Source organism: Dipodomys merriami, unplaced genomic scaffold (genome assembly GCF_024711535.1).
Source record: "Dipodomys merriami isolate MVZ:Mamm:240054 unplaced genomic scaffold, mDipMer1.0.p SCAF_873, whole genome shotgun sequence".
NCBI lineage: Eukaryota > Metazoa > Chordata > Mammalia > Rodentia > Heteromyidae > Dipodomys > Dipodomys merriami.
Window position 1 is genome coordinate 102,954 of NW_027206483.1, and position 19,505 is coordinate 122,458.

The 19,505-nt window shown below is 36.7% G+C and overlaps 1 pseudogene; it reads right to left on the reverse strand.

Annotated features, from left to right (window-relative positions):
* Positions 1-19,066: 19,066 nt before the first annotated feature.
* Positions 19,067-19,166, reverse strand: LOC138820388 (U6 spliceosomal RNA; annotated as a pseudogene).
* Between the last annotated feature and the right edge of the window lie 339 nt (positions 19,167-19,505).

Below are 19,505 nucleotides of genomic sequence, written 5' to 3' on the forward strand. Positions count from 1 at the left end.
GAGCTCGATTTTATCAGCAGAGCTGAAATACTTTTAGATGATTCTAGTGGAAATGGCATTTACTTCCTGTTATGCTTTCCAGAAACTTCAGAATCTGGGTTGTTGTCTTTTCCTTTATCTTCTAATGTAGCAACTTTACATCTTTCTGAGGGTTCTTACCCCAATCATGCCCCTTTCCCAATACAGCTGGGACTTTTAAGTACCCATTTGAATATACTTCCCCCATCTGATAATTATTCAAGTTTGCGCTCCTTGGGTAATTAAAGGTGATTATTTTACAAAATTAAATAGATAGATAGATAGATAGATAGATGGATAGATAGATAGATAGATAGATAGATAGATAGATAGATAGATAGATAGATAGATAGATAGATAGATAGATAGATAGATAGATAGATAGATAGATAGATAGATAGATAGATATGTATAAAATGCAAATCTACATTTGAGGAATTAGATGATATTTTGGGAAGTTATTTCACTGCCTACCACAATAAGTGTGTAGCATTCTTTCTAATATAAACTGTTATCCTTTCGTTAAATTTGAACAACAGATTTCTTCTATGAATTATAACTAAAAAATATTTAGTCCCTGAAAGCAATTAATCTTGGTTAAAACATCCTCATGTACTAGAAGCCCTAAATCACAGATAGCAGCTCCTGAAACAGTGCTGGCACTGGCACTTTTTATACATTCTGTTTAAAATCTTCTCTTTTCAAGAGCATTTGACTGCTACTATTTCAGAATTATGGTTAATATTTATTTGTCAGCTATTTTTAAAGACTATACTACCCAATACTGGTTCTCTTTTTCTAACTTTTTGTGTCATCTATTTCTGAAACACAGTTATTTGAATTACGTGAACTGCTTAGAAAAAAGATGTCTCTGTGTGTACGTCACGTTAAAAATGTACCTAACGGGGAGTGGGGGGAGAGATTGGGTTGGTGGACGGGGGGAGGCAGGGAAGGGATGTGAAGGGTAAACAAAGGAGGAGGCTGCAATGCTTGATACGAAATGTACTCAGTATCTTGCCCATGTAATGGTTACCGCCTGTACTGTATGTTCATAAAAAATTAAAATTAAAATAAAAAATGTACCTAACAGCTATTTATCTTAAAATCATTTATTTTTCATTATGTTTAGATTCTGATAAAATTTAGCCTCTCAACTCACAAAATGTTAATGCAGTCTTATTTCATGCCTTCCAAAAGCAAACAACAAATTACTATTTATTTAAAAATTATTTTTAAAAATTTCCCTTATTTGCAATATCTAGTATATGTATGTGTCAAGCGGAAAAGGTCAGATAATGTGATGTTAGGAAAATGAACCCTTAAATATGTATTTTAATGTTTTCGTTTCTTTCATGCATGTGTTTCTAACGCATTTATAAGATTATTTCTTTGTTGCTTTGTATGTCCCTCCCCCACAGTGTAACCCCCGCTTTCACTATATTTGATGTCAGTATAACATGTGGAGGAGATGGGGACAAACAAGTCGTTTAAGGATTCAGGTGGACCTGTTGCAACAATGAGAAGTACAAAATGTCATGTCAAAACCAGCTTTACAATGTCGGTGGGAGGGGGGAGAGGGGTATAATTGAGTGGGGGGAGGGGGGAGGCTGGGAAGGGAGGTGAAGGGTAAACAAAGGAGGAGGCTGCAATGCTTGGTAAGAAATGTATGCATTATACTGCCCATGTAATTGTAGCCCCTCTGTACAGTATGTTCTCAAATAAAATAAAATAATATTAAAAAAAAAGAAATGTACTTGTTACCTTGCTCATGTGATTGTAACCCCCCTGTACAATAAAAAACTTATTTAAAAAAAAAAGAATTCTTAAAAGCCATTGGTTAAAAACTTTGTAAAATCTGCCCCCAGTACCCAAAGGATATACTTTGATGATAATATTTAAATACATAAATTTCAGCAGAGAAGCAAAAAGTTTAAAACCTGTTACAAAGTAAATAAGTCAGAATATAAGACTATAACAATAATGATTATTTTTAATTTTAATTTTAATTTTTACTGTGAAAATACTGTACAGAGGGATTACAATTATATGGGAAAGATAATGAGTACATTTCTATCAAGCATAGTAGACTCCTGCTTTGTTTCCCCTTATAATCCTCTACCAGTCTCCCCACCCAATCTTCCTCATCACCCACCGAAGTTGTTACTTCTTTTTTCCATATAATGACTTGTACATCTCATTGTTGAAATGGATTCACCTGTATACCTATTTAAATGATTTGTTTTTTCCCTTCCCCTCCACAAATTATACCAACCTCAAATACAGTGAAAGCAGGGGTTATGCTATTGGGGCGGGACATACAAAGAAACAAATAAATAATCTTATAAATGTGTTAGAAACAATCACCTGAAAGAAAAAGAAAAAATTGAAATACATATCTTGGTGTTCATTTTCCTAACATCAACTTACCTGAACTTGTCTGCTTGACTCAGACATATAATAGTTATTGAAAATAAGGGAAACCATGGGTCCTAAGTTTCTTTGGGCCTGGATTACTTCAGTTAATATAATTTTTTCCAAGTCTTTCCATTTCCTAACAAATGGTGCAATATCATTCTTTCTGATGGAGGCATAGAATTCCATTGTGTATATATACCACATTTTCTTGATCCATTCATCTACAGAGGGGCATCTGGGTTGGTTCCATATTTTAGCTAGGGTAAATAAGGCTGCAATAAACATAGTCGTGCTGGTAGCTTAAGTGTGGTCTTCTTTGTGAATATTTCGATAAATGCCCAAAAGTGGGATTGCTAGGTCATGGGGGATCTCTATGTGGAGTCTTTTGAGGAACCTCCATACTACTTTCCAAAGTGGTGGAACAAGTTTACACTCTCACCAACACTGAGGTAAGGTTCCCTTCTGTCCACATCACCTCCAGCATCTGTTGTTATGAGAGTTCTTGATTATAGCTATTCTAACTGGGGTGAGGCGGTATCTCAATGTTGTTTTTATTTACATTACTTTTATTGCTAGAGAGGTTGAGCATTTCTTTATGTGTCTATTGGAAATCCTTCTTTCCTCTTCTGAGAAATTTCTCTGTAAGTCTTTAGCCCACTTATTTATTGGGCAGTTGTTTCTTTGCCGATTTGTTGTTGGGGGGTTTAATTTTTTGAGTTCCAAGTATATTTTAGATATGAGACCCTTGTCCATTGTATGGCTAGTAAAGATCTTCTCCCAATCCGTGGGCTTTCTATTGATCTTGCTAGCTATGTCATTTGCCATGCAGAAGCTCTGCAACCGTATGCAATCCCATTTGTCCAACCTTTCTTTGATTTGTTGTGCTTCCGGGTCTCTATTCAGAAAATTTCGGCCTGAGCCAAGGAGACCTAGGGTTTCTCCTATTCCATCCTGTAATGTTTTCAGAGTGTCTGCTTTGAGTTCAAGGTCTTTGATCCAATTGGAGTTGATTCTGGTGCAGGGTGATATATAAGGATCTAGCTTTAGTTTTCTACATGTAGTTAACCAATTTTGCCAGCACCATTTACTGAAGAGGCTGTCTTTCTTCCATTCTATTGTTTTAGCTTCCTTATCGAAGATTAGATGGCTATAGGTCTGTAGATTCATTTCAGGGTTTTCAATTGTATTCCATTGTTCCTGAGGTCTGTTCTTGTGGCAGTACCAAGCTGTTTTTATTATTATGGCTTTGTAGTAGAGTTTGAAATTTGGTACTGATATTCCTCCAGCACTTTTCTTTCTGTTAAGGATCGTTTTAGATATTACAGGGTCTTTTATTGTTCCATATACATTTTTGGATTGCCGCTTTTATTTCCTTGAAGAATGAGGATGGAATATTTCTAGGTATCGCATTGGATTTGAAGAGAGCTTTGTGAAGTATCGCCATTTTGACGATGTTGATCTTTCCAGTCCAGGAGCATGAGAGTTTTGCCAATTTTTTTTTTTCATAAGGCAAAGTTCTTTGATTATTTAATCTCAAAATTAATGACATTACAATTCCATGTGTGATTAAATAATTCTTATAAAACTCATTAAGTGTTTATCTACTTTAATGCTCAGGTATTTTTTTTAATTTTAATTTTAATTTCTGTAAACATACTGTACAAACGAGTTACAATTACATGGGCAAGATAATGAGTACATTTCATATCAAGAATTGCAGCCTCCTCCTTTGTTTACCCTTCACATCACCTACCAGCCACCCCCCGCGCTCTCACCCAATCCCCCCCCTCCCCTGGCACAAAAGTTGTAAAGTTCGTTTTTGACATGACAAATTGTACTTCTCATAGTTGCAGCGGGTCCACCTGTATCCTTAAAACGACTTGTTTTTCCCCATCTCCTCCACAAATTATACCGACATCAAATATAGTGAAACCAGGGGTTATACTGTGGGGGAGGGACATACAAAGCTACAAAGAAATAATCTTATAAATGAGTTAGAAAAAATGCACGAAATAAAAAAACCATTTAAATACATATTGAAGGGTTCATTTTCCTAACATCATATTATCTGACCTTTTCCGCTTGACTCATACATATACTAGATACTGCAAATAAGGGAAACCATGGGACTTATGTTTCTTTGGGCTTGGATTACTTCACTTAATATAATTTTTTCTAAGACTTTCCATTTCCTAACAAATGGGGAAATTGCATTTTTTTCTGATGGAGGCATAGAATTCCATTGTGTATATATACCACATTTTCTTGATCCATTCATCTACTGAGGGGCATCTGGGTTGGTTCCATATCTTAACTATGGTAAATAATGCTGCAATAAACATAGTTGTGCTGGTAGCTTTAGCATGGTCTAGTTTGTGAACATTTGGGTAAATGCCCAAAAGTGGGAATGCTGGGTCATAGTGAAGATCTTCTCCCAATCTGTGGGCTTTCTATAGATCTTGCTAGCTATGTCCTTTGCCATGCAGAAGCTCTGCAACTTCATGCAATCCCATTTGTCCAAACTTTCTTTGATTTGTTGTGTTTCCTGTCTCTATTAAGAAAATTTTGGCCTGAGCCAAGGAGGCCTAGGGTTTCTCCTATTTCGTCCTGTAATGTTTTCTTAGTGTCTGCTTTGACTCCGAGGACTTTGATCCATTTGGAGTTGATTCTGGTGCAGGGTGATATATAAGGTTCTAGTTTAGTTTTCTCCAAGTAGATAACCAATTTTGCCAGCACCATTTACTGAAGAGGCTGTCTTTCTTCCATTCTATTATTTTAGCTCCCTTATTCAAAATTAGTTGGCTATGGGTCTGTAGGTTCATTTCTGGGTTTCCAATTCTATTTCATTGGTCCTGAAGTCTCTTCTTATGCCAGTACCAAACTGTTTTGATTACTATGGCTTTATAGTACAGTTTGAAATTTGCTATTGATATTCCTCCAGCAATGTTTTTTCCGTTGAGGAGCATTTTTTGCTATTCGGGGTCTTTTATTGTTCCATATAAATTTTTGGATTGCCTCTTCTATTTCCTTGAAGAATGAGGTTGGAATTTTGATAGGTATCGCATTGAATTTGTAGATAGCCTTAGGAAGTATTGCCATTTTCACGATGTTAATCTTTCCAATCCAGGAGCATGAGAGCTTTTGCCATTTTCTAAGTTCTGTTTTGATTTCCTTTTCAAGATTTTAAGTTTTCGTCATGGACGTCGTTCACTTTTTGGTTAAGTTAATTCCTAGTTATTTTATATTTTGAGGTGACATTACAAATGGAGTTAATTTCCTAATTTCAAACACACTTTTCTAATTGTTGGCAAACAGAAAAGGCATTGATTTTGGGGGGTTATGTTTATACCCTGGTACTTTGCCAAAGTTTTGAATCAGCTTGAGTAATTTGGGAGTGGAGTCTATGGCATTATTTAAATACAAGATCATGTTATCTGCAAAGGGGGAGAATTTCATTTCTGCTTTCCCTATTCGGATCACCTTTATGTTTACATCTTGTCTTATTGCTGTAGCTAGACATTCTAATACTAGGTTAAAGAGAAGTGGAGAGAGTGGACATCCTTGTCTTGTTCCTGAGTTAAGAGGAAATGGTTTTAGTTTTTCAACATTAAGTATAATATTGGCTGTAGGTTTGTCATATACAGCCTTCATTGTATTGAGGAATGTTCCATGGATTCCTAATTTTTCCAAATCCTTCATCATAAAGGGGTCTTGGATCTTGTTGGATGCTTTTTCTACATCTATTGAGATAACCATGTGGTTCTTATCCTTGCTCCTGTTGATGTGATAAATAAAATTAATTGATTTGCATATATTGAACTAGCTTTGCATCCCTGAAATGAATCCTGTTTGATCTCGGTGTACGATTTTTTGGTTGAATTGTTGAAGTCGATTGGCCAAAATTTTGTTGAGAAGTTTTGCGTCAATGTTCATCAAAGAAATGTGTCTCTAGTCCTCCTTCATTGATGAGTCCATGCCTGCTTTTGGGATGATGGTTATGATGGCTTCATAGAACGTGTTCGGTAGTGAAATTTCTCATTCAATTTCATTGAAAAGTTGGAGGAGTATTGGTGTGAATTCTGCTTTGAAGGCCTTGTAAAGTTCCGCTGTAAAACTATCTGGTCCTGGACTTTTCTTAGCTGGGAGGTGTCTTATTGCTGTTTCTATTTCAATGCTTGATATGGGCCTGTTAAGTTGGTTTAACTCATCTTGGTTTAGTTTTGGAATGTCAATATTTGCTAGAAAAAAACGTCCATTTCTGTCAAGTTCTCAAACTTATTAGCATAAAGTTTTGAGAAGTATTTCCTTATAATATTCTGAATCTTGGTTGTTTTCGTGGTGATGTTTCCATTCTTATCTCTAAGTTTATTTATTTGGGTGTGTTCTCTTCTTTTTCTGATAAGTTTTGCTAAGGGTCTGTCAATTTTGTTAATTTTTTCGAAGAACAAAATCTTTGTGTTGTTCTTTCTTTCTATAGTTTTTTGGATTCTAATTCACTTAATTCTGAATTAATTTTAATTATTTCTTTTCGTCTACTGGATTGGTGTTTTATTGCGGCTCTTTTTCAAGTAGGTTCAGATGTATCATTAAATTGAGGATTCCGATCTCTCCAATTTGTTAATGTAGGAGCTCAGAGTTATAAACATGCCTCTGAGTAATGCCTTTGATGTTTCCCTGAGGAGCTGGTAATTTATGTGCTCATTTATGTTGAAGAGCATGAACATTTGAATTTTCTTTCTAATCTCTTCCATGACCCACTCGTGATTCAGCAGTGTGCTGTTGAGCCTCCATGTGTTATCAGACTTTCTTTGGTGGATTTTGGTTTGAGTTCTAATTTTATTCCCTTCTGGTCAGCGAGAATGTAGGGTATAACTTCAATGTTTCTGAATTGGGACAAGTTTGCTTCATTTCCTAAAATGTGTTCTATTTTAGAAAATGTTACATGAGGTGCTAAGAGAAACGTATATGCTGATGCTGCTGGATGAAATATTCAGAAGATGTCTGTTAAATCTAGTTGATCTATGCATCTGTTTAGATCTGCATTTTCTATGTTGAGGTTTTGCTGAGTTGAACTATCTAATAGGGAGAGTATGTGCTAAAACCCCAACAATTAATGTCTTTGGATCTATGTGTGATTTGAGGGAAAGTAGTGTTTCTTGGATAAATTTGGAAGCTCCATTGTTTGGCGAATAGATATTTAGAATTGTAGTATCTTCCTGAAGGAGAGATCCCTTAATTAGTATGTAGCAACCTTCTTTATCACTTCTCACGAATTTTAATTTGAAGTCTATTTTATCTGATATTAGGATTGTAACTCATGCCTGTTTATGGGCGCCATTTGCTTGGTAGATTTTGTTCCAGCCTTTAACATTGAAAATGTGTTTGTTTTTACGGGCAAGATGTGACTCCTGAAGGCAGCATAAGAAGGATCTTTATTTTTAATCCAACTAAACAGTCTATGTCGCTTAATTGGAGAGTTAAGTCCGTTAATGTTAAGATATATAACTGAGAGTTATTTGGGATTTCCTGCCATGTTATCCACTTTCTTGGGGGTTATGAAAACTGGGTTCTTCCTATGGTTCTTGCATTCTCAGTTTGGGTGCAATTTCTTGGCCTTTATCGTGGTCATGTTGGTTTTCTATGTGTAGGACGTCTTTAAGAATCTTTTGTCGAGCTGGTTTGGTGGAGATGTATTGTTTCAATTTTTCTTTGCTATAGAAGGTTTTCATTTGGCCTTCAGTTATGAAGGAGAGTTTAGCTGGGTACAGTATTCTTAGTTGATAGTTGTCTGTTTTTTGGGCTTGGCATACATCATTCCTGGCTCTTCTTTCTTTGATTGTCTCTGCTGAGAAATCTCAGGTGATTCTAATTGGTTTCCCTTTATAGGTGATTAATCTATTCTCCTTCACAGCTTTTTGGTCTGAGTTGGTCCTTTGTGGATTATAATGTGATGGTAGGATGTCCTATTATGATCTTATCTATTTGGACTGATAAAAGCTTCTTGTATCTGAATAGGCCTATCTTTTTGCATGTTTGAGAAGTTCTCTGCTAGGATCCTGTTATATTTCCTAGAACATTAACTTCTGTTTCTAGATGCTCATCTACACACATTATCCTTAGATTAGGCCTTCTGATGGTGTTTCCCAAGCATTGGATAGATCTATCATATTTCTTGTACTTGTCTTAGATGGTTGTATGTTCTTTCTCTATAATATCTAGGCTATCTTCTGTCCCCGAGTTTTGATCTTCTGCATGGTCCAACATGCTGTCAAGGCTTTCTACTTTGTTTTTTATGTCTTTCCTTCTAATTGGTCAGCTTTAATGGCTTCAAATTCTTTGTTGAAGCTTTGTTTTAGATCTTGTATGGACTTCTTTACTTCCTTAATTTGGTGTTCAGTGTTTATTCTGAAATCACTTAGTCGATTGGTTATGGTTTCCTTGGACTCCCATTCCTTCTGTTTGGTTCCATTCAGCATTCCCTTTGTGGTCTCCCTGACTTCCTTCAGCTCTTTGTCAATGGATCCCATGAATGCCTTTAGTGATCTTTGTGTATTCTCATCCTGCTCTCTCAATTCCTGTATTACTCTCTGCTTAGCTTCCTCATGTTCATACCATTCTTATAGTTCTCTTTGAGTGTTGTCAGCATGTTCATGCCATGCCTGCTTTCTCTTTGAGTATTCTCCAATTGCTCATGCAAATCCTGTATCAGTTTTTGAGTAGCTTCCTCATGCTCATGATTTCCCTCTTCTCTCTCCCTCCTACGCTCATACAGAATCGTTTGTAGGTTTTCAATATTTTCCTGCATTGACCTTTTGTTTGCCTCCTCTCTCTCCCTATCACGCTCATACAGAGTTCTTTGTATGTTTTCAATCTTTTCATTTACCATGTTTTCCAGCAGTGTTTGTAGAACTATTTGGGAAATCTCCTCTGGATTATTCATTATCTCTTCTGTCCCCTGATTATCCTGAGTGGGAGTGGAGATACTCAGACTTGCCATTTTTCTTGTGGTTTTCCGGCTTACTCTGCCCATTTGGGATGAAAGTAACACCAGTTTTGTGCGAGAACACTATCTTAGGGCAAGCATCAACCAAAGTCTGGATTTGCACAGTCAATAGACTGCAGATACAATCTAGTTCAACAGATACCTCTATTCAACATCAAACAACTATATATTAATGGGCTACAAACCGCAAAGAAGAATTTGGTAAACCAGAAATTATTAGGGTTAGGGAGAGATGTGTGTAAAAAATAGGAATATAGTGATGTGGGAAGGCACAGGGAGAGTTAACTTAACTAGTCCTAATCTCAAAGCAGGAAATAGTTTGGATAGGATGAAAGTAGAGAGAGAGAAATCAAGAAGAAAAACAGAATAAAAACAGACCAGAAAAAAATAGAAAAATAAAAATTAATAATATGCAGATCGAGAACAAACTATTCAAAGAATGTGGATATAATGATAGAAGGGGAGGGATATAAAGGAGATGTGAAAAACTTAAAAATAAAAATACCTAAAATATTTTATAGGTATAAAGAGGTACTACTGCTATTAAGGAATTTAAATCTCAGTAGTTTTGAATTGAGTAATAAATTTGTGGGTTAAGTGTGTACACAATGGGGGATAGGGTCTAATATTCAGCTAGGGTTTATCGGGGATGTGCAGAACAACAATTTATTCCCATGAAGAAGAACAAAAGAGAGGAAAAGGTGAGAAGGATAAGGAAGAAAGAATTAAAGGATCAGAAGTTCAATGGAGCTATGCAAAAAACAAAAAGAAAAAAAATTTAAAAGAAGAAATAAAAAATAGAAGGAAAAATGCACACACATATGTATCCCTAACATCAAGATTATAAGGGGGAAAAAAGTTACTTTAAAACAATTTTTTTCAAAAAAGGTAAAAATTAAAAATTAGAAAACGTTTTAAAAAATAAATTTTTTTTTGTAAAAGGTATAAAAAAAACATGAAGAGGTAAAAAAAAACAGTTCTTTGATTTTTTGGGGAGGGTTGGGAAAAATCCTATATCTCCCTTGTGTCTGTAATCAGCCTCTGGTTGCAGTCTCTGGTCTGCTTATGGTCCTGTGGCTTGGTTGGTTTCTTAAGTCTGTTTGTTTGGACAGGCAGAAAAATGCTCTGCTTTACCCAGGATTTTTTGATCCTCTTCCCAAGTTCGTGCAATGTGGGGGGGGGGGTTTGCTTTGAGTATCACAAAAGAGGGAGATGGCTTTTTCCTCAAGTTTGGAGATGCTGTGATGAGGCTAGGTTCTGGGTAGAGTTGAGGCCTTTCAGCAAACAGTAGCTTTTCCCGGGGCCTAGTTTATGAGAAACTCACAGAGCCCAGCCTGGAGCCTCTCTCATGGTTTCTGTTTACTGATGTCGAGGCTGTTAAAGGTAGGGGCAGCCTCTGGCTCTGATTACCCAATGAAGAAAGCCACTCCTAGGGCTGGCGCCAGAACTGGCTGACTTTTCCCTGGGTGGAGTTGAGTCTGGCAGGTCACGCCATTAAGTTCTTGTGACCTGCTAAATGATCCTTGTTTTATTCCATGGCCTGAGTTGGAGCTAGCAGCTCTTCCGAGCTTTGTCGGTATCCAAGATGAAGATCTCCGGTACTGGGGAAAGGGGTGGCCTTCCCTCCTGTGCTCCCTGAGAAGGAGTGAGGATGTCAGGCTTCTACTTAGGCCGAGTCTTGGTTCCTGGGTCGTCTCTGGTCTGGGAACTGCAGGATGAATATGTCTGCTCCTTGTCGATTCTGGCTGGTGTTGAGTAGAATTTGCTAGCCCGCTGCATCTGGCTCTTTCGTCCTAGACTCTGTCTGTTTCAGGTATGGCGTCTGTGGCCGCCGCTGCCGCTTTCGCTGCTGCCACAGCGGCAGCTGCTGGCAAGATCTCAGATCTGTCTCCTTGCCTGGATTTTCCCTCTCTGGCCTATCTCTCTGTCCTGTGATGGAACACTTGGTGTGATTCTCTGGCTTAGGACTGTTCAATGGAACTCTAAAACTGCTTTCTATACGAGAGTTTGTTTTGCCTCCAGCTTCTCTTCCGCCATCTTCCCATCTCCTTCCGGTTTTGCCACTTTCTAAGTTCTGTTTTGAATTCCTTTTTCAAGTTTTTAAGGTTTTCATCATAGAGGTCCTTCACTTCTTTGGTTAATTACTAGATATTTTATTTTTTGTGCACTATTAAGAATGGAATTGCTCTCCCAATTTCAGCCACAGTTTTCTCATTGTTGGTATACAGAAAAGCAATTGATTTTTGAGATTTAAATTTATACTGTGCTACTTTGCCAAAGATTTGAGTAATTTGGGAGTGGATTCTGTGTGATTTTTTAAATAAAAGATCATGTAATCTGCAAAGAAGGAGAGTTTAACTTCTTTCCCTATTTGGATCCCCATTATGTTTGCATCTTGTTTATTGCTATAGCTAGGAATTCTAATACTAGATTGAATAGCAATAGAGAGACTGGACATCCTTGTCTCATTCCTGAGTTAAGAGGAAATGGCTTTAGTTTTTCACCATTATGTATATTGCTGGCTGTAGGTTTGTCATATACAGCCTTTATTGTTTTGAGGATTGTTTTATGGATTCCTGATTTTTCCAGAACCTTCATCATAAAGGGGAGTTGGATCTTGTTGGATACTTTTTCTGCATCTATTGAAATAACTATGTGGTCCTTATCCTAGCCCTTGTTGATGTGATTAATTATATTAATTGACTTGCCCATATTGAACCAGCTTTGCTTCCCTGCAATGAATCCTGTTTGATCATCGTGTATTATTTTTGGATGAACTTTTGAGGTTGATTGGCCAAAATTTTGTTGACAAGTTTTGCATCAATGATTATCACATTAATGGGTCTATAGTTCTCTTTCATTGATGAGTCCCTGCCTGGTTTTGGGATGAGGGTTTTGATGGCTTCATAGAATGAATTCGGTAGTGAACTTTCACTTTCAATTTCATGGAAGAGTTGGAGAGGTATTGGTATGAGCTCTGCTTTGAATGCCTTGTAGAATTCTGCTGTAAAAGCATCTGGTCCTTGGCTTTTCTTAGATGGGAGGTCTCTTATTGATGTTTCTATTTCAATACTTGATATGGGCCTGTTAAGATGATTTAACTCAAACTTATTATCATAAAGTTTTGAGAAGTATTCCCTTATAATGTTCTGAATCTTGGTTGTTTCTGTAGTAATGTTTCCATTCTCATCTCTAAGTTTATTTATTTGGGTGTGTTCTCTTCTTTTTCTGATAATATTTGCTAAGGGTTTGTCAATTTTGTTTTTTTCGAAGAACCAACTCATTGTTTGATTGATTCTTTCTATAGTTTGTTGGATTCTAATTCATTTGATTCTGATATAATTTTAATTATTTCTTTCCATCTACTGGTTTGGGATTTATATTGTTGCTTGTTTTCAAGGAGGCTCAGATGCCTCATTAGTTTGTTGGTTTCAGATCTCACCAATTTGATCATGTAGGAACTCAGAGCTATAAACTTGCCCCTGAGTACTGGTTTGTTGTGTCCCAGAGGAGCTGGTAGTTTGTGTGTTCATTTTTATTGAATATCATGAACATTTCAATTTCCTTTCTAATCTCTTCCATGACCCACTAGTGATTCAGCAGTGTGTTGTTCAGCCTCAATGTGTTACAGGAATTTCTTTGGTGGCTTTTGGTGATGAGTTCTAATTTTATTCCCTTGTGGTCTGAGAGAATGTAAGGTATAACTTCAATGTTCTTAATTTGGACAAGTTCGCTTTGTGTCCTTAAATGTGGTATATTTTGGAAAATGTTCCATGTGCTGCTGAGAAAAACGTGTATTCTGAAGCTGTTGGGTGAGATATTCCGTAGATGTCTGTTAAATCTAGTTGATCTATGCAGTTGTTTATATCTTCGGTTTCTCTGTTGAGATTTTGCCGAGTTGATCAATCTAGTGGGGAAAGTGATGTGTTAAAGTCCCCAACAATTAATGTCTTTGGATCTATGTGGGATTTGAGGGGAAGTAATAATTCTTGGATAAATTTGGGTACTCCGTTGTTTGGCAAATAGATATTTAGAATTTTAATATCCTCCTGAAGGAAAGATCCATTAATTAATATGTAGCGACCTTCTTTATCTCTTCTTACTAATTTTAATATGAAATCTATTTCATCTGATTTTAGGATTACAACTCCAGCTTGTTTATGGAGGCCATTTGTTTGGTAGATTTTGTTCTAACCTTTCACATTGAAAATGTGTTTGTTTTTTTTGGGGGGGCAAGATTCCTGAAGGCAGCAAATAGAAGGATCGTGCTTTTTAATCCAGCTAGACAGTGTCTGTCGAGAATTGGAGAGTTAAGTCCATTAATGTTAAGAGATAGGACAGAGAGGTATTTGGGAGTTCCTGCCATTTTATCCTTCTTGGGGGCTGGGGCAACTAGGTTCTTGCTATGGTTCTTGGATTCTCAGTTTGGGTGCAGTTTCTTGGCCTCTATTGTGGTCTTGTTGGTTTTCTATGTGTAGGACATCTTTAAGAATCTTTTGTAGGGCTCGTTAGGTAGAGATATATTGTTTCAATTTTTCATTGCTATGGAAGGTATTTAGTTGCCATTCGGTTATGAAGGAGAATACAGCTGGGTACAGTATTCTTGGTTGATTGTTGTTTGTCTTTAGGGCATGGCATACATCTTTCCAGGCTTTTCTTGCTTTGATCGTCTCTGCTGAGATATCTGAGGTGATTCTAATTGGTTTGCATTTATAGGTGATTGATCTTTTCTCCTTGACAGATTTAAGGATGTTTTCATTGGTCTGAATTGATTCTGTGGGGATTATGTGACAATAGGATGTCCTGTTCTGGTCTGGCCTATTTGGAGTTCCAAAAGCTTCTTGTATCTGAATAGGCCTAACTTTTTTGCACGTTTGCGAATTTCTCTTCTAGGATGCTGTGAAACAAATTTCCTAGACCATTAACTTCTGTCTCTAGGTGCTCCTCTGCACCCATTATCCTCAGATTAGGCCTTCTGATGGTGTCTTCAAAGTGTTGAATAGGTCTATCATATTTCTTGGATTTTTCTTGGATGGTTATATGTGCTTTCTCTATAATATCTAGGCTGTCTTCAATCCTGAGATTCAATCTTCTGCATGGTCTAACCTACTGTCAAGACTTTCTACTTTGTTTTTTTATTTCTTTTCCTTCTAGTTGGTTGGCTTTGATGGCTTCAAATTCTTTGTTGGAGCTTTGTTGTAGATCTTGTATGAACTTCTCTACTTCCTTAATTTGGTGTTCAGTTTTTATTATCAAATAACCTAGTTGATTGGTTATGGTTTCCGTGGACTCCCATTCCTTCTGTTGGTTTGCATTCAGCATTCTCTTTGTGGACTCCCTGAGTTCTTTCAGCTCTCTATTTATGGATTCCATGATTACCTTTAGTGATCTTTGTGTATTCTCATCCTGCCCTCTAAATTTCTATATTATTCTTTGATTAGCTTCCTCACGTTCACGTGATTCCTGTTGCTCTCTTTGAGTACTTTTAGCCTGCTCGTGCCATTCCTCTTTCTCTTTGTCTGTTCTTGGCCAGTTTCCCCAAATCCTTTCTATCTCTTTGACTGGTCTCAGCCTGCTCCTGCCATTTCTTTATTTCTCTTTGAGTGTTCTTGAGCTGCTCATGCAATTCTTGTATCAATCTTTGAGTTGCTTTCTCACGCTCATGATATTCCTGTATTGACCTTTGGCTTGTCTCCTCTCTCTCTCTATCACATTCATACAGTGTCCTTTTTAGGTTTTCAATCTTTTCATTTACCATGTTTTCCAGTAGTGTTTGTAGAGCTTTTTGGGAACTCTCCAATGGATTGTTCATTATCTGTTCTGTCTGCTGAGTATCATGAGTGGGTGTAGGATACTCAAACTTGCCATTTTTCTTGTGTTTTTCTGGCTTGCCCTGGACATTTGGGATGAAAGTAACACCAGTTTTGTGCTAGAACACTATCTTAAGTTAAGCATCAAACAATGTCTGTAGTTGCACCGTAAAAGTCTGAAGATACACTCTAGTTCAACAGATATATCTATTCAACATCAAACAACTATGTATTAATGGTCTACGAACCACAAAGATGAATTTGGCAAACCAGAAATTATCAGGTTTAGGGAGAGATGTGGGTAAAAATATGAATACAGGGATGTGGAAAGGCAGAGGGTGAGTAAACTTAACTAAGTCTTAATCTCAAAGCGGGAAATAGGTTGGATAGAATGATAGTAGAGAAAGAGAGAAAAAAGAAAAGAAAGAGAAAAAATGATACAAGGTATAAAATAGAAGAACAAATATTAAAAATTAAAAAGTGAAACACTTAAAAACAAAAATTATGCAAAATGCAGACATAATATTCAGAGAACAATTTGATTAGGATAAGATTAGGGTAGGGATAGAAAGTAGATGTGAAAATCTTAAAATTAGAAATGCTTAAAATATTATATAGATATAAAGAAGTAGTACTGGTTTTGAATTGAGTAATAAATTTCTGGATTAAGTGTGTACACAATAGGTGATAAGGTCTAATAATCAACTATGGGTATATCTGAGGATGAGCAGAATAGCAATTAAGTCACGTAAAGAAGAACAAAAGAAAAGAAAAGGTGAAAAGAATGATAAGGAAAGAAAAAAAAGGATCAAAGATTAGTAGAGCTAAACAAAAAAAATTATAGAGAAAAGAAAAAAAAAACACAAGAAAAAAAGCATACACACTCATACCCCGAAAATAAAAATTATAAGAGGAAGAAAAAAAAGTTAATAGAAAACAAATTTTTTAAATGTTAAAAATTAAAATTACAAAAAAGTTTTAGGAAAAAATTTTTTTATAAAAAACTAAAAAAAGAGTTCTTTAATTTTTTGGGGGGATTGGGAAGATCCTGTATCTCCCTTGTGTCATTAACCAGTCTGTAGTTGGAGTCTCTGGTCTGTTTGTGGTGTTTGATTTTCCTGTGGCTTGGTTGGTTTCTTAAGTCGGTTAGTTTGAGCAGGTAGAAAAATGCTCTGCTTTACCCAGGATTTTGTGATCCTCCTCCCAGGCTTGTTCAATGGGAGGAAGATCTGCTGTGAGTATCAAAAAAGTGGGAGATGGGTGTTTCCTCTAGTTTGGAGATACTGTGATGAGGCTAGGTTCTGGATAGAGTTGAGGCCTTTCAGCAAACAGTAGCTTTTCCCTGAGGGGCTAGCTTGTGAGACACTCACAGAGCCCAGCCTGGAGCCTTTCTCAGGGTTTAATTTTACTGAATTTCAATTGATTTTCAAGGCTGCTGTAGGGAGGCGCAGCCTCTGGCTCTGTTTATCCAGTGAAGAAATCTACTCCTGGGGCTGTCAGAACTTGCTGGCCCCAGGCTGGGTGACTTTTCCCTGGGTGGAGCTGAGCCTAACAGATCAGGTTAGGTTCCTGTGACTTGCTACATGACTCTTGTTTTCTTCCAAGGCCTGAGTTGGAGCTAGCTGCTCAGCCAGGCCTTTGTCAGTATCAAAGATCTCTGGTAGTGAGGGGTGAGGGGTGGCCTTCCCTCCTCTGTTCCCTGAGAAGGAATGAGGTTGCCAGGCTTCTACTCACACCGAGTGTTGGTTCCTGGGTTGTCCCTTGTCTGTAAACTGCAGGATAAAAATATCTGCTTCTAGTCAGCTTTCGCTGGGGTTGAGTAGAATCCGCTCACCTGCTTCGTCTGGAGCCTTTGTCCTGGACTCTCTGTGTTGCAGGTAGGGCGGCTAAGGCTGGCCTCAGCAACCACCGCCGCTGGCAAGTGCTCAGATCTGTCTCCTTGCCTGGATTTTCCCTCTCTGGAATAACTGTCTTCCTGTGGTGGCACACTTGGTGTGGTTTTCTGGCTTAGGACTGTTCACTGGAACAATAAAACTGCTTTCTATGCAAGAGCTTGTTTAGCCTCCAGCTTCTCCTCCGCCATCTTCCCGGAACTTTTTCTACAAGAATTTTTAGTGATACTCAAATACGTAAGAAATGAGGCAATTTGCCATTCTTTTGCACTTCATAAATGTGAAAGAATTTTCTAGGTGTTTTTAAATATATCATAATATGATGTAGAACTATTCTGTCACATCGTATGATAATCTTATAAAGATATTAGAATAAAGGACACATTGTACTAAGTTTTGGACTGTTAATGTATATAATTATTTTGGTTGTGGAAAATTGTGGGGATTTCAACTTTGGGTATTTTTCTGGTTAGGCTGGCATAATATCAGTGGTTAATTTTAGGATAGTGATTCCTTTTCTACAAGAACATGCACCTTATCTGTCCTCTTAAACTTCCAATCATCAATGGCATCAGAGTTGTACACCATCTTGTCTAGCTTCCTACCTTAGCTGGTCTGGATTCTGCAGTCCTTCCAATCTTAGTTCTTAGATAGTGCAGGATGGTGGAAATGATCCAATGCACCAGCTATAGATTGAGAAGAAAGTCCACTAAAATTTTGCCTGGGATATGTTCTCAAGCCTCCTAAATAGTTAAGAGTAGAGATGGGAGGCCCTGGTGCCAAGCAGTAACATTATTTTTAAAGCAATTAGACATATATTAGTATATTAGTTATGCTTCTGATTACCGCAGGAAAAGAATAAAAGAGCAGTGAAGCATACAGGACAGTCAGAATTTTAACTAGAAACTCAGAGGCTGAATCCACTTAGCTAGCTACTCAGGAGACTGAGATCTGAAGACCACTGTTCAAAGCCAGTCCAATCATGAAAATATATGTGATTATCTCTAAAAAATCAGAATGGAATAGTGGCTCGAGTGTTAGACAACTATCCTTGGGCACAGAATCATAGGGATAGTGCCCAGGCAGTATCACACACACCAATGAGTATTTCAATGTGACCTTCTTTATTTTTTTTTTTACCTTGCTGTACTCTGTTTCCCTGAATTAGTTCACAAATTAACAAAAAGCAGCTACTTACATCAACTCATCATGTTTCTGTAAAGTCTATTCTCTTTTTGCAAGCCTGCTTTTATTTGACCCAAAAGTAAATTATTCAGGAGGGCAATTCATCTCCCTCAACTCTGTAGTATTAGATTATTGTTTAGGTTCATATCCTAAAGAGACACGTGGACTCCATGGTATTCTTCAAGTGAATTGCCTGACTTTGATGTCAAAATGTATTCAAGATTTGTTTGTATACATCTATAATGATTTCTGCAGAGTTTGTGATTTTTAAATCAGAAATCATTTTTAACTTATCTGTTGAAATGAGTAGTACAGAAACTAAAGATATTTCTGGTGCTTGTCTGAAAAAAGTATATTTTTAAATAATCTGTATTTTGTTTGTATAATATCCATAATCTATTTCATTCTCTCTTAGATATAATACTTTGAATTCTACATTGTTTTATAATATATAGGTTCATTATTAAATGTGTTATTTCAGATAGCATTCCATATAGAAACAGTTTAACGTTCCTTTTTTTCCTAGGTCCTTATACTATGTTATTTCTTTGGGAAAAAATGACAACGTTATCTAATTTCAAACGTTTTGTAAAGATTATGCTATATAAAGGCCTTTCTAAGGTGAGGATTTAATACACTGATGTCAAACTAACTTTTAGTTCAATTAATTACATGTATTGTTACATTTGTATTTTTGTAATCATTTTTAATAACTGTTTTTCATTTCTGGCATCTGAAGAATGACAAATATGGCATACTTCACAAATTTTCATATCATCCTTGTGCAAGTGCCATGTTAATCTTTATATTGTTGTAATTTGGGTAAATGTGCTGCTGAAGCATGTAGTATCCTGTAAATTTATGTAGTTAATGATGCAGTCTTTATAAAGGCATATATGCTTGGTTGACTGTTTGTAACCAGGAAAACTTATTGTTCCTAAAATGCTATTGATCTTACTTCTCTAAAATTCTGTGTATATTGTAAAACTTATATTGTTTGGTCGATTGCTCAGATTTGCAATTTTTTTCAATGACTATTTTAAGTCTTTTTCATTTAAGTTTGATCATACTTTGAAGCCTTTATAGCTAGGTCCAAAGGTGATGGCTTTTCAAGTACTTATTTATCAACTGAGATAACTTTGTGGAGCTAATGGATTCAAAATAAGCCTTGCTTAAGAGCTA